Source organism: Rhipicephalus sanguineus, chromosome 11 (genome assembly GCF_013339695.2).
Source record: "Rhipicephalus sanguineus isolate Rsan-2018 chromosome 11, BIME_Rsan_1.4, whole genome shotgun sequence".
Lineage (NCBI taxonomy): Eukaryota > Metazoa > Arthropoda > Arachnida > Ixodida > Ixodidae > Rhipicephalus > Rhipicephalus sanguineus.
This window is the reverse complement of record NC_051186.1, coordinates 81365580-81378430: the sequence shown is the minus strand read 5'-3', so window position 1 is coordinate 81378430 and position 12851 is coordinate 81365580. Positions and strand designations below refer to the sequence as shown.

Here is a 12851-nt window from a genome sequence, read left to right as displayed (position 1 = left end):
TCGACCGAGCCAGATTCTCCTCCCGGGAGACGCTGGCCATCTCCAGGACCTGCGACGCCCAGGTCACTGAACCCGGTGCTGCCCACCCTCGTCTACAACGCCAGTCCTCATTCAGCCACGGTTAAAGCCTGGGACATCGACTGGGACGCCTACTTCAACGCTTGTGCCCCCCGCAACGCCTCGACTCTTCCAACGGGACAGAACGCCGTGAGTGGCGTAAGCGATGAACGCCTCGTAATTTTTAGTTGTTTGTTTCTCTCACTCAATTGTGCTTTGAGCGATAACTGTGTTTAGCCAAAGCCACAGGTGGCTTTGGTTTAGCGCTAGTTTATTTTTTGAGTGTTCCTTTTTAATGTTTGCAGTGGGTTTGGATAACTACGGGTGTTTTTCTTCTTTTTGTGTGTAATTAAAATAGTTGTGTGTAACGCTCTCGCCTCGTCCGTTCATTCTAGCCGACTGTTGTCCGGAGATCCGTGACAGTAACATATGGTATTCCTTGAGACAAGAAAATCGCCACAGTAGTCGTCTGCGTCCCCGAAGTGACTTATCCACCCATTCCTGTAGGCTGCATGGCAATGAAAACTTGCATGTGTCATCGATAACAATCGACTCTCGTTGTCATGCCGCCCCGACATCCCCAGATTCGTCACGGCCACACCGAAGAAGAATAAATATCCACAGCGGCTATTACTCGGTTATGAACAAATCAATCTTTATTTTCACTTTATGAGTACGACGTGCTGCTAGAGAACACGAGGCACGAGAAAAAGCTGACGAGTCGCAACTTAGGCCTTCACATCGACTTCAATCAATCAATCAAACCGCGCTTTATTCCTTCTTATGCAGCGAAAAAAGACCCACAAGAAAAGAGCTGCTGTCCCACCGCTTGTCCATCGGTATTCGTGAAAACATTTACACACCTGCTTCCAGAGTCCAGGGTAATACTTCACAGCTATGCATCCTGATGTAACGACACTCGTTTTTCTGCTAGAAAAAGAGAAAGGCGATAGTAGAGCTCACAGAAAGACACAAACAAAAGAATAATAGGACGTTGGCCAGGGACATGTGCCGAGAAGCGCAGCAGGTACAAGTCAGGGTTAATGATAAACAAAGTCAGAGTTAGTGAGCTATGGAATAGCACCAGAGTTCACTAGCTATGTGATGTCTAGAGCTGTTCCAATAACCTCTTAATCACTTCCTGTTTGCTTACAGCGCGTACTACTGTGGCCAAATAAGCAGCGGTGTCTGACTCAGAAAACTCTCGGAGCGCGCCAATTTCAAAAGTACCTTACAGGCGCCATGGAAAGCCTCGTGGGCGGGGGGGGGGGGGGGGGGGGGGGGGGGGGGGGTAAGGTTAGGCATCGTTGAATAAAGCACAAGAAAAAACCGACATACGAGAGGCACAAAAGTAAAAAAAAAAGGGTGCTCTCCAAACAGTCTTACAGTTAAATAAAATAAGGCGCGAAGTTAATACGTACGACAGTAAAGTGGGTATAAAAGGCGCACTGGCTCGCATACAATAATAAAAAAACAATGTTGATCCCTCCGTCATAGGAATCGGTATAACACTGAAACGTGTCCTAACAGCAGAAGTAGTGGATTGTTTACTGTACAATGATATAGATGAGCTCGCACAATGTCTATCGGTGTTTGGCAGCTGCCAAACAGTGCTATAGCTAGCTATGGCACTGTTTAATGTGGATGCACCCATGTTGACGCTTGGTGGCAGTACATCTCCATCCCGACAACTAATGATCAACAATTAAACGAAACCTTGTGGTAGCTGCAGTAGTTAACGGTGACAGCGTAATCAGAGAAAGCGGTGCGGCATCCAAAAGAGCGCCGCTGACTGTATACGCAGAACTTGGGCTAAAGTCGCCGTCCCGAGGCATGTTCAAGGGTTGATGAACACCACGGCAATAGCGGCTCAAGCCACTATACCACGGCCGGACACGCAACGCGCGTCGCGTCTCCCCTGTATAGCCCGGCACATGCATGCTGCAAACGATAGCCATTATACGCCGCCAAACACGTGAAGGCCCCGTCAATCAAGCCTGTGTTGCTGTGGTTCGTGCTCGCGCGCTGGGTGAGCTGCTCATGCGTGCAAGCCGTGCACAGGTGCCGCGGCTCAGCATGGTTTTGCGGTTCCCCCAGTTGCCGCGTAGGCAGCGCCACTTCTCACCAGCAACTCCTATTTTGCTAATAAGCATGGAACAAAGTGTAGAATATAAATAGGGTTATTATTAAGCGCGAATTACGGTGCGCCTCAACAACGGCGACGTACAGCAATTCCAACGATTTTTTCGCGCAGTATTAAGGCCTGTCCGCCCGTCAGCGCGACGTGTAGGCTTTTTTGCGTTTTTGAAGCACTATTTAAAACTACAAGTATTATTTTAAAATGCTCGATTATGTCATTATAATTCACCGTCTTTGATTTCCCCTAAGATGTGATCAGACTTTTCAAGCCTGTTGTCACCCGCTTTAAAGGGACCCGCGTTAGGGACACTAAAGGAAAATATTAAGTCGACGTTGATTGTTGAAATAGCGGTACAGAAACCTCGTGGTGCTACTTTTTGTGCCAAGGAAGTACTTATTTTGAAATAAAATCACGTTTTAGTGGTCCGCGTCGCGTTAGCGCACTTCAAATCACCCGCCTGAAAGGGGTATTTCGCACGTCACTGTTGCTGTGCCCAACGTTGCCCGCCTTTACTGCACGGCGGCGTGCACCATTCGGGCATCCGGCAACATCACATGCATGCGGCATTTTGTCGAACTTTCTGTCAGAGCGACTTTCACGAGCGGGCAAAACACACGCGCCAGTATGCGATACCAAAACCACTACTGAGACGCAACCGCGTGAGCGAAGCAGGGCGCCGGGCGAAGCGCAGTTCGGCGAAAACGGAACTTTTGAACCACGCGCGCCGTTCCCCATGGAAACGCCACAGAGGTTCTTTTTTCCATGAATCAAACAGAAACGAACAAGCAGCATTTTATTACGTCTCTTGATGCACGTAAGGTTCTTTTTTTTATTGCAGCTAGTTTGATTACTAGTGATTAATTGTATTCAGACTCTCCTACGTCATAGGGATCACTTGCAAAATGTCCCAGTCGTGGCGCTCATCGTGTGATACATTTAGCTTAATTTCTCGGTAAGTAGGGCACTGCTGTTGATAATACTGCCGTTTTAGACGTTGTCGTACATTGAGCTTTTACTATGCATAAATTGTTATTTGCCTTCAGTGTCCCTTTAACTTGGACCCTTTCCGTAAGCCTCCGTGGAGGTTTCCTCCCCGTATAGGAAAGTAGCGCATCTGCTATATTCTTTTCTCTAGAGAGATAATAATAAACTGCCAGTGTGCATCTGAGAGTAGCTGCCAAACGCAATCTACCCCTTCCTTATACTCCAGTCTCACATGGTTCGAATCTGCGGTCACTGCCTGCCCTACGTCGACGTATTGCCTTCTTCGTGGACTGCGAAACGCCGTAGATATCTGCCAGCGTTTTTATACCATATACGGCTCGCATGCACCCAAATTCCTGCATGATTACATTCGAACGAAAGAAAGTTGAGCTAGTTGGTTCTTCACAAAAAGAGGCATAAGGCGAGCAAAGACGGACGCAAGGAAACAGAACGACACTGTCTTGCAGGGCCTTACCTACTTTTATGATGCACTGCATTCGTTGCGCAGACTTCCTGAGACTTCACGACACCGCATTTGTCAATGCTAGAGTTGCTGTGTGTGCTACCTTTAGGTAGCAGAGTTGCGCATCTGTCTTCCAAACGCCGCTAGCATGCATTGCGGAGAAGGTGACGCTGGGGCCAATTTTTGTATTTCTCTACGCCTCCGCTGCAGCGAATTGGATTGACAGCATACATCGACAGTGAAGTTAATCACCGGTCTTCGACAGGCCTAACATGTCGATCGGCGACACGGTAGGCATGTCGCTTGCAAAAGCGGAGAGCGGCTTCGCCGCATGGCTGTGGTTGCTTGCCAGACCTACGCGCAACTCTGCTACCTAAAGGTAGCATATACAGTAACTCCAGTCGGTGCTTTAGCGGACAGTTGTCAATATTTGTCAATGTTTTCGCAGACAGTCTCCTGCAACCTTATGTAAAACAGGGAATAGGAGAGGTCCTCGACGTCTGTAGGAAAAAAACAAAAAACTCATACCCTCACAGCACACCGTCTTGAGGTACCACGAATCTTCTGTACGACTTCGAACATGATACGGGTACTCGACCTCCAGCAGCGACCGGTGGCTCTGTAAGTACATTGCCAGCGGCTGCTGTCACGCGTGCTTCGATACAATTGACCAAAAGGGAAATTCTTCTTTGAGCGCATTGGCGGTGATAGAGGAATTCAGACACGATGCCTTGCTGTTCTTGATCGTATCTGCTAGCTTCGTCGGGCCGGCCTCTTCACATTTCTTCACTGTTTCCCAACTTATTGTGGATACACATTTACTCCCAGAAATTTGTTTTGATCGTCATGCCAGGCTGTAGTGCGAAGATTTTCCGGACCTAAAGGGGTACTGACACTAAAATTCTCAGTTGTCGTTTTCTTGCGTCATGTGAAAGGCCAAGCCCTGAAGAGCCTAGAAAAGTTAGTGCTAAGCGCGAGTGCACCCTGACAAAGTAATTACAGTATGTTTTTAAAAGCTAGTTTCGGTTCCTACTGTACCCTGACGTCACAGCAAGGTATGAGCTTTTCGGCACGTGCTCGCACAATATACAGGGTGTTTCAAGAAATGTGTCCAACCTTCTCAAAAAATCGGGAACATGCGATATTTGATTGCTGCCTTCAGAATTGTTTTTCTGTAGTGGCAGGGATTTTAAGATGGTTAAAGAAATTATTTGGGACTGTAATTAAAAAGTTAAATTAATTAACTTTTTAATTATTGGAGTTAGGTGGTTTTGTCAAATGGGAGAATCGAAGTTCTTCATACCAGAAACCCAACCCAACTTTGAGATTTTGAAAAAGTGGCTTCTAGTAATAGTTACGAAGTAATGAAATTCACCCAAATTCAATGGCGAAGCCTAAACAGAAACATGGAAGAAAGCAACTACCATATTCTTCTGAGACGTTCAAAATGAGGGAATGACATTTTCTGTAGCGCTAGGCATCTTAAGATGGTTAGAGACATGACTTGATACAGTAATTAAAAAGTTAAATTAATTAACTTTTTAATTAGTGAAGTTAGGTGACTGTGTCAAATTGGGAAATTGAAGTTCTTCGTGCCAGAAACCCATTCCAACATTGAGATTTCGAAAAAGCGGCCTCTAGTAATAATTACGAAGTAATGAAATTCAACCGAGTTCGATGGCTTTCGCTATAGACCCTTTTCGAAAAAGGGCGCCCCTAGCGCCGCGCACGCAAACTACAGTCTGCCGCCATTGTGAGGGCACCGCAGCAGACGACGCAGGCTTCGGCAACGTGTCAGTGCGTGACATTTCAGCACCGCCGAATCGTGAACTGTCATCAACGTTTTTCGTAGAGACGGCGTGCTGCAATGGTGCAGACGTGCTGCGTTCCCTTGTGCCACCATCGAGGATATCGCGACGAGAACAGCGTTAAGGCACGCGATAAAACGTGAACAACAAACACACGTGCTCTCTCTCCGTACGTGATGTCAAACGGACGTGCGGAAGGGCGCCGTTTTGTAAACGCGCTACAGAAACGGACGTGCTTATTTCACAGCGCCATGTGTACCCTTGTTTTTACGAATGAATAGTCTTCTCCCGAGTGCCTGCATGCGGTGAATTGCGATAGATTGTTTGTGCAGAAATACTGCGAGGGTTCATAAGGCCAGCCAGAAAAATAAAAATTAAGTTGCGTACCGTTCATTTAGTAGCGACAGTACTCGCATATCGTAAGCCACGTGTCAACATTTTTTAGTATAGACAAACAGGGGCAAAGGCAGAAATTTTTTCCGGAGGGGGGGGGGGGGGGGGTTTCAAACCACCTTGATTTGAAGTGGGGGCCGGACAGGCAGATGTGGTCGAGTGTCATATGTGCTGTGTGCCATGGCAAAAAAAATTTTCGGAGGGGGGCACGGGCCCGGTGTGCCCTCCCCCCCTGGCACGCCACTGCATACAAATATACCCAACGCGTGGCTTGCGGCAGACAGGATTTTCACCGGGGGGGGGGGGGGGGGGCGGTTCAAACCACCTTGATTTGAAGTGGGGGCCGGACAGGCAGATGTGGTCGAGTGTCATTTGTGCTGTGTGCCATGGCAAAAAAAAAATTCGGAGGAGGGCACGGGCCCGGTGTGCCCTCCCCCCTGGCACGCCACTGCATACAAATATACCCAACGCGTGGCGTCCGGAAAATAGTTGCGTGGTGTGGCTTGCGGCAGACAGGATTTTCACCGGTTGCGGTCGCATAGTTCCGCGACAGTGACGTCCTTTTCCTTCGGTGAGAAGTTTGTAGCTTCGGCGAGCCTTTTTTTCCCGGTCCGGGCGCGCACGCGAGATGGCTGTGGTCACGGTCCCGCAACCGCGGCAGTCGAGCCAAACTGCTCGTCCAGCCCGTTGAAGGGTACAAAATGTTGCTCATTGTGCAGCGGAAGACCTCAGAAAGACCAACGGAGAGTACTAAGAGCTCGTTCAAGCACACAAACGGTGAGATTTCAGCGGATGACACGGAGAACTAGCCGCGAAGACAAACATCAGAGCACTCACGCATTTGACGGCTCGCTTCCCATGCCCTCACGATGGCGCTGGCTATCCCACGCTCCTTTGCAAAGCGAAACTGACGAAAAGCCCACCGTCAGGTGGCGTATTTATGAAAAGGGTCTATTGAAAGCCGTTGCATTTGGTTGAATTTCATTACGCCACAACAATTACTACAGGACGCTTTTTCGAAATCTCAAAGCTCGGATGGATTCCTCGCATGAATAACTTCAATTTTCCCATTTGACACAATCACCTAACTCCATTAATTAAAAAGTTAATTAATATAACTTTCTTAATTACTGTCCTAAATGATGTCCTTAACTACCTTAAGATTACTGCCGCTACAGAAAAAGCAATTCTGAAAGCCCCGAGCAAATATCGCATTTTCCTGATTTTTTGAGAAGGTTGGACACATTTCTTGAAACACCCTGTATAGTGACGTTTCCATGGCCGTTCCGCGCCGTGGCTCCGTTCGTGACGCACAAGCGGCCATCTTGAATGTTTTGGTGACGCACATGCGGCCGTCTTGGAAGTTTTGGTACCTTACGTCATCACGGCTAGTCAGACTGCTGCGTGAGGTCACCAGAATTGGTACTGTAGTCTGACGTCAAGCTAGTGTCGATGTCAGTAGGTGCGCCATGGAAAAATTGACCTTAATATCAAAATAAAATATCTTATCAGCATTTGCTGAGCTTCACACTTGCTCAGAGCCGTCTCTGCATACACGAGATTTGTATGGCAGAATAAACTCGCCTTCGACAAAAAGGTGTCAGTACCCCTTTAAGACGGCCAAGCCCCTTTTCTTTACCGACGGTACTATAGCTTCAGGCGAGCGCTTTTTGGACACAGTTTTCGGGACATTGACGCACGCGCCTGCGTTACAACGTTCTAGCAAAGACTCGAAGCTGTGCAAAATTTGCCTGTCCCTCTTGCTTTGTGCCCGATTTCCTAGCAGTATTTCGCAATAAGGTCAGCATTCACGCCTTGTCCAACTTCGGACAACCTATCAAGAGGCTTCATCTGGCAGAGGAGACTCCCCAATTATGCGTACGTCTTTCTTGCCTTGATTGTTGGCCGCCTCTTGGAAAACGTCCGCAGAATATTGCAGCAGGTGAACTCCGTTACCTCATTTGTCATACGAAGAACCCGGTGGAACCTTCTCTGGTGTCCAACGAGAGGGCTTGCTTACTATACAGGCAACAAGGCAGACACGAAGGACCGGTGGATTTGTCTGCATGCTTCAGTGGCGCCGAGTAGAGCCCAGACGTGGCCCATGTCCGTAAAACGGCAAGGAATGCCCTACAAGCAAGGCTAAAGGCTGTTTCACATGCCGCGATTGCAGCGAAGAAAATCGCTCGGTTCGCTCTGTTCGCAACCGCCGCTAATGGCGGTTTCGTTTCACATGGACTGCGAATGGTCTGCGAATTGTCTGCGATTTTCGCTCTGCTAGCTCTGCGACTGGCGCGGCGCGCAAAAGTTGTTTGCTGCCGTTGTTTGTGGCAGACACTGCATAAATTTTGAATGTAATGTAACAATCTGTGAGTTATGATATTCTTAACTTTTCATCACCGGTAGCGAAAAGCACGCGTGTTTTGTCATTTAAAAACAGTTTAAAATCTAAATTCACTTGAGAATACGCAACAACGGCCATAACCAAAACAAACTCTTTGGCGCAATTTCGACGGTTCGGCTGTGGTGCGATCTTGTACGCGTTACAAAATAACCACGGAGGCGTGGCATTACATCCAGCCGCACGTGACCGCACATGCCGCACGCGAATGGCCCATTTGAACCGCGACAGACGTCACGGCTCTGCATTGACCAATCGCGTGCGGTCACGTGCGGCTGGTTGTCATGCCACGCCTCCGTGTTTATTTTGTAACGCGTACGAGATCGCACCACTGGTTCGGCGCAATTTCGACGGATCACGGCTGAAAAATCGCTCCGCCGCTGCGAACAGAGCGAAAAATTTCCAACGTGTTGGTCGCTCGCCGCTGACCGCTGCGGCGAGAGCGATCGGCCTTTTTTTTCGCTGCGAGCGAATTCGCAGCCTGAAAATCGCTCTGTTTTGTGTCATGTGAAACGGCCTTAAGGCGTTGTGGATAAATAAATAAATATGTGCCCCACGAAGGACTCCTGGCCGTCTCCTAGGCGGGGCCATCGGCCCGCCCCACCAACTCGCAGGACATGGAATAAAGTTATTTCCTTCCTTTCCCACGAGCGGAACCAATGAAATAATAATAATATATATATATAATATAATAATAATTGTTGGGGTTTAACGATTTGATTATGAGAGACGCCGTAGTGGGGGGCTCCGGAAATATGCACCTAAATCTAAGTGCATGGGCCTCGAGCATTTTCGCCTCCATCGAAAATGCGACAACGAAATAATGAACATACGTCATGTCAATGGACGTACGTTGGTCAGACGGCAGACGTATAGATCACGGATGAACCTGCAGATGCATCAACAAAAATTGACTCTGACAATGAAATAATGAACTCACATAGTTAATTTCGTTGATGCATCTGCAGGTTCATTGAATTATACGTCTGCCGTCTGACCAACATACGTCCGTTGACATGATGTACGTTGTTAAGACTGGCAGATGCATCGCCAGGAGACTAAAGGAGCATCATTATACATTCACGAAAGTAGTCTCGGCTCATTCGGGCGTTTACTGCCGATACTACGGCTGCGTCTTCGTGTTTTAAAATACTTCTACGTTGTAAAAACCCCATAGTAGGAGGAAAAGCGAGCTGTATAGAGGCCTGTGAAATTGCCACATTAAAGGCAACGTGCGTAAGCAAACCTTTCAGCCTCGCTATCTCCGGCAGACACCATTCCTCATTTAATGGCACTACATATTGCAGCGTTTGTATTGGTCACGCCTTAGACACGTGTACGATTCATCGATATGCAGCATTGAAGGTTCGTTTCCGTTTCCTTGTTTCCGCTCGTGCTACATGTATTCACCAGAGCGTGCTAAAATAAGACCAGTAGTTGAAAGTACCGCTGTCTTTTTTCTAAACCCTCATTAAGTCGTGCTTATATACATTCTATGATGATTTCTTTTCCAAAACATTGTAGCAATTACGTGTACACTATTAAAAAAAACAAACAAACTTGCGCACTTATACAAGCAATTCAACTTCCTTAACATCAACATATGCAATTGAAACACCTGGTGTCCACCCGGATGGCGCAGACGTGACGGAAGACCAACCTACACAATTGTGGAAAGGACACAAGTGTCCTTTCGTTCCCTGCTGCCTGATGGCGCTGTTTCCTGCATATGACCAACTAATTGTCGCCGAATTTTGGTTCAAGCACGTGTGAAACCTGCTGCTATTCTAACAAAGACGGCTCTTGATGCTTTCGCCAGCAGCACAATATTTCAGCGAACATTGCTACAGGGCGTCAAACAACACGCGGGTAATGTAGTAATGCACACAATTAGGCTGGGAATCGCAAAAAAAAACAACAAAAAAACAAGTTGACGAACTTGGTGGGGAGCCCTGGCCGTGACTCAGCGGGCGCTGTTCTGCCATCGCAGGATTTGAATAAATCTGTTAGGGCATCAAAAATATCAGCCTTGATCACACATATTCCTTCATGTGCCAACGAGCACAGCTTTAAAGGGCTGAACAACATATCATTAATATCGATCGCACTCGCTTCGCCATTCCGTGCCGTAGCCAAAATTTCGTCGGTTAATCGCGCGTCATTTGGCGCACTGCCGTACTTACCACAGCTGTGTGGCGCTCAGCTCGGGAGCGCGGACTTTTTCTGCCATCCATCCGGGCTTCCCGGAGTTGCTAACCACATTTGAAGAATGTGCTTGTTGACAACGACTTCATGACAATTTTACCCAAGTGCAATCCCACATTGTCCGTATTGACTCGACCTAAAGCACCCCAACGGTAACCCACTCGTGCGTTATAGTGTGAACCTACCGATCTCGTGAACCGCTTAAGTTAGCTCGTTGAAGTTGCATCTCCCTTCTGTCACATGTTCTTTGCCCATTTTGCATGATCGGGTGTCTGTTAACATGAGGGCAACACATCGCGTTCGGCCGAACGTTGCCATGCGTAGCCGATCAGTACTCGTGCGACGAAGCAGCGTCTAGCGATTGCAGGTGTCTCCCCCCCCCCCCCCCGCTTCATGATTTGCGCGTTTGCTAACCTACACCAATCAAGCGTATTTGTGTTATTACGAATGACGTGTCGGCCGCTTCAGGTGGGACGACAAAAAGGAACAGGTACACGCAATCGCTAGAAAGTTGAAACTGTTCTGACGCACAGGCGCTGATTCGCTGCAGATAGCTAGCGAATCGAATTATATGACGTCACGCGATGGGTCACGTTGAAACACCCGACCATGCAAAAGGCGCAAAGGTCAGGGGCACACAGAAGATGCACCAACGCATTCGTGCCGTGCGGCAGAGTATTCTCTCCTGAACTGTCGGTGTGAGTTGATGACAGCCGCTATAAGACGAGCTTTATTAACTTGTTTCGTCTGACATATATGTATCGGCACAACCCAGTTTATCCAACAGATAATTAGAGCAGGTAAAGCACAGCGAGTATTAACTGCCGTCTTAATTTGTAGTGCAGTAATCGTTACGTAAATTGTACTTAACTGAAGTGGATGAAAAAAATCACGCTTACCGTCGGTGGGATCCGAACCCACAACCTTCGACTTACTCGTCCGATGCTCTACCACTTGAGCTATATATATCGGCGAATAAATAAATCACCTGCTTGTGTTTGACACAGGCTACACGATTTCCATAGTCGAGGGCCGATATCTCTTCCTTTGTGGAGAACGACGCCGTCGCGTAACACCGTGAGAGTCGAATGCGCCCAACATATGATCGTGGACGTCCACCCCTACATACAAGACAGTCTATAGTGTACGCATTTCTGCAACTCCTTTGCATTGCAGGTTGGGCTGCAAGTGAAGTTGGACTGCTTCGCGATCAACGGCAGTACGTTGTTGGGCGAGGGTCGTCTAAAACGAGAGAGCCGTAAACAATGAAGCGTAATTACCAAGCGTCCGTGTTATCGCGGTCGATATGACCCCGATATCTCTATTAACCGGCCATTCATTCGGGTGCACCTAGCAACCTCGCACCGGCAAAACAGCTGACAGCGCCCCAACTTCCTGGAGCGGAGAAAGGGAAACCAGTGTGTCTGTTGATTCCCAAGGTTATCGCTAATAAACGAGCGCGCCCGGTCAGAGCGGCGGCGGCGATCGAACGAGCTCCTCCGCGGGGGAAAAGAGCGCACGCACGCGCCGAACGGCCCGTCGTCGTCCTGCTAGGCCTAATGAACGGTGTCGGCGGCCACTGGCCTCGCGCAGCAGTGCGTCTCACCGAGGCCCGGTCGGGCGTGACGGCGCTCGGAAGGCACGGGCACGCACGCGGGGCTCGCGACACCCGCTTCGTGCGGCTCGATTGTGCGCGGCCGACAGGCCGTCTGCTGGAAGCGAAACTGCGATCGCGCGCGGAGAAGGGGAAAACACTCACGTCGTCCCATTTGACGAATTTGTTGCCTTCTTGCAGGCTCTTGGGCACACTGATGGGCTTGAGCTGGAGCACGTGAACGCCCGATTTCGCGCCTGCCATATTCCTTGAAGTTCACATGTGTCCCCGGTCGTTTGGTTTCGGGCCAGCACTTCCCAAAGCAGCACAACACACACGGCCGCAACCGCACACAGGCGCAGCACACTCGCCTTGCCGGCCACTACTCGTGCCCCCACAACCCGGGAAAAGCGTGGCGCCGCCCCGTGACGGGAGTCCCAGCCTCCCAGCTCTCGTCGGCACTCGCTGGCGGCAGGCGGCGGCACTGGCAAACAGTTCGTGCAGTTCGATTGCGCCTCACACTTCATCTTAATTCGTAAAGTTCATTTTCTCCCTCCTGCACTGGCTACACTGCACGTTTTCCCACTCAATTTAATCCAAGCGCCAGCCAAATTGGCTGGCGCTTGGATTAAATTGAGCGGGAAAACCTGTAGTACGCCTAGTGGATCACTTCGCTATTTTTACCAGCCGAGCTGTTTAAACCGACCGCTAGCCTGCGCAGAGCGAACATGAAACTGTCATCATCATGAACCGTCACGCGCTCTCTTCGTCCTCTGCTTCATTTTCTGCTTCGCTCCCACAACACG

At 49.0% G+C, this 12851-nt stretch overlaps 1 long non-coding RNA gene across 1 annotated transcript; it reads right to left on the bottom strand.

Annotated features, from left to right (window-relative positions):
* Positions 1-691: 691 nt before the first annotated feature.
* Positions 692-12431, bottom strand: LOC119373557 (uncharacterized). The gene is made up of 2 exons (XR_005179895.2): positions 12211-12431; positions 692-987 (listed from the first exon to the last, which is right to left on the bottom strand). It is a non-coding gene; the product is annotated as an uncharacterized LOC119373557 (long non-coding RNA).
* Positions 12432-12851: the final 420 nt, after the last annotated feature.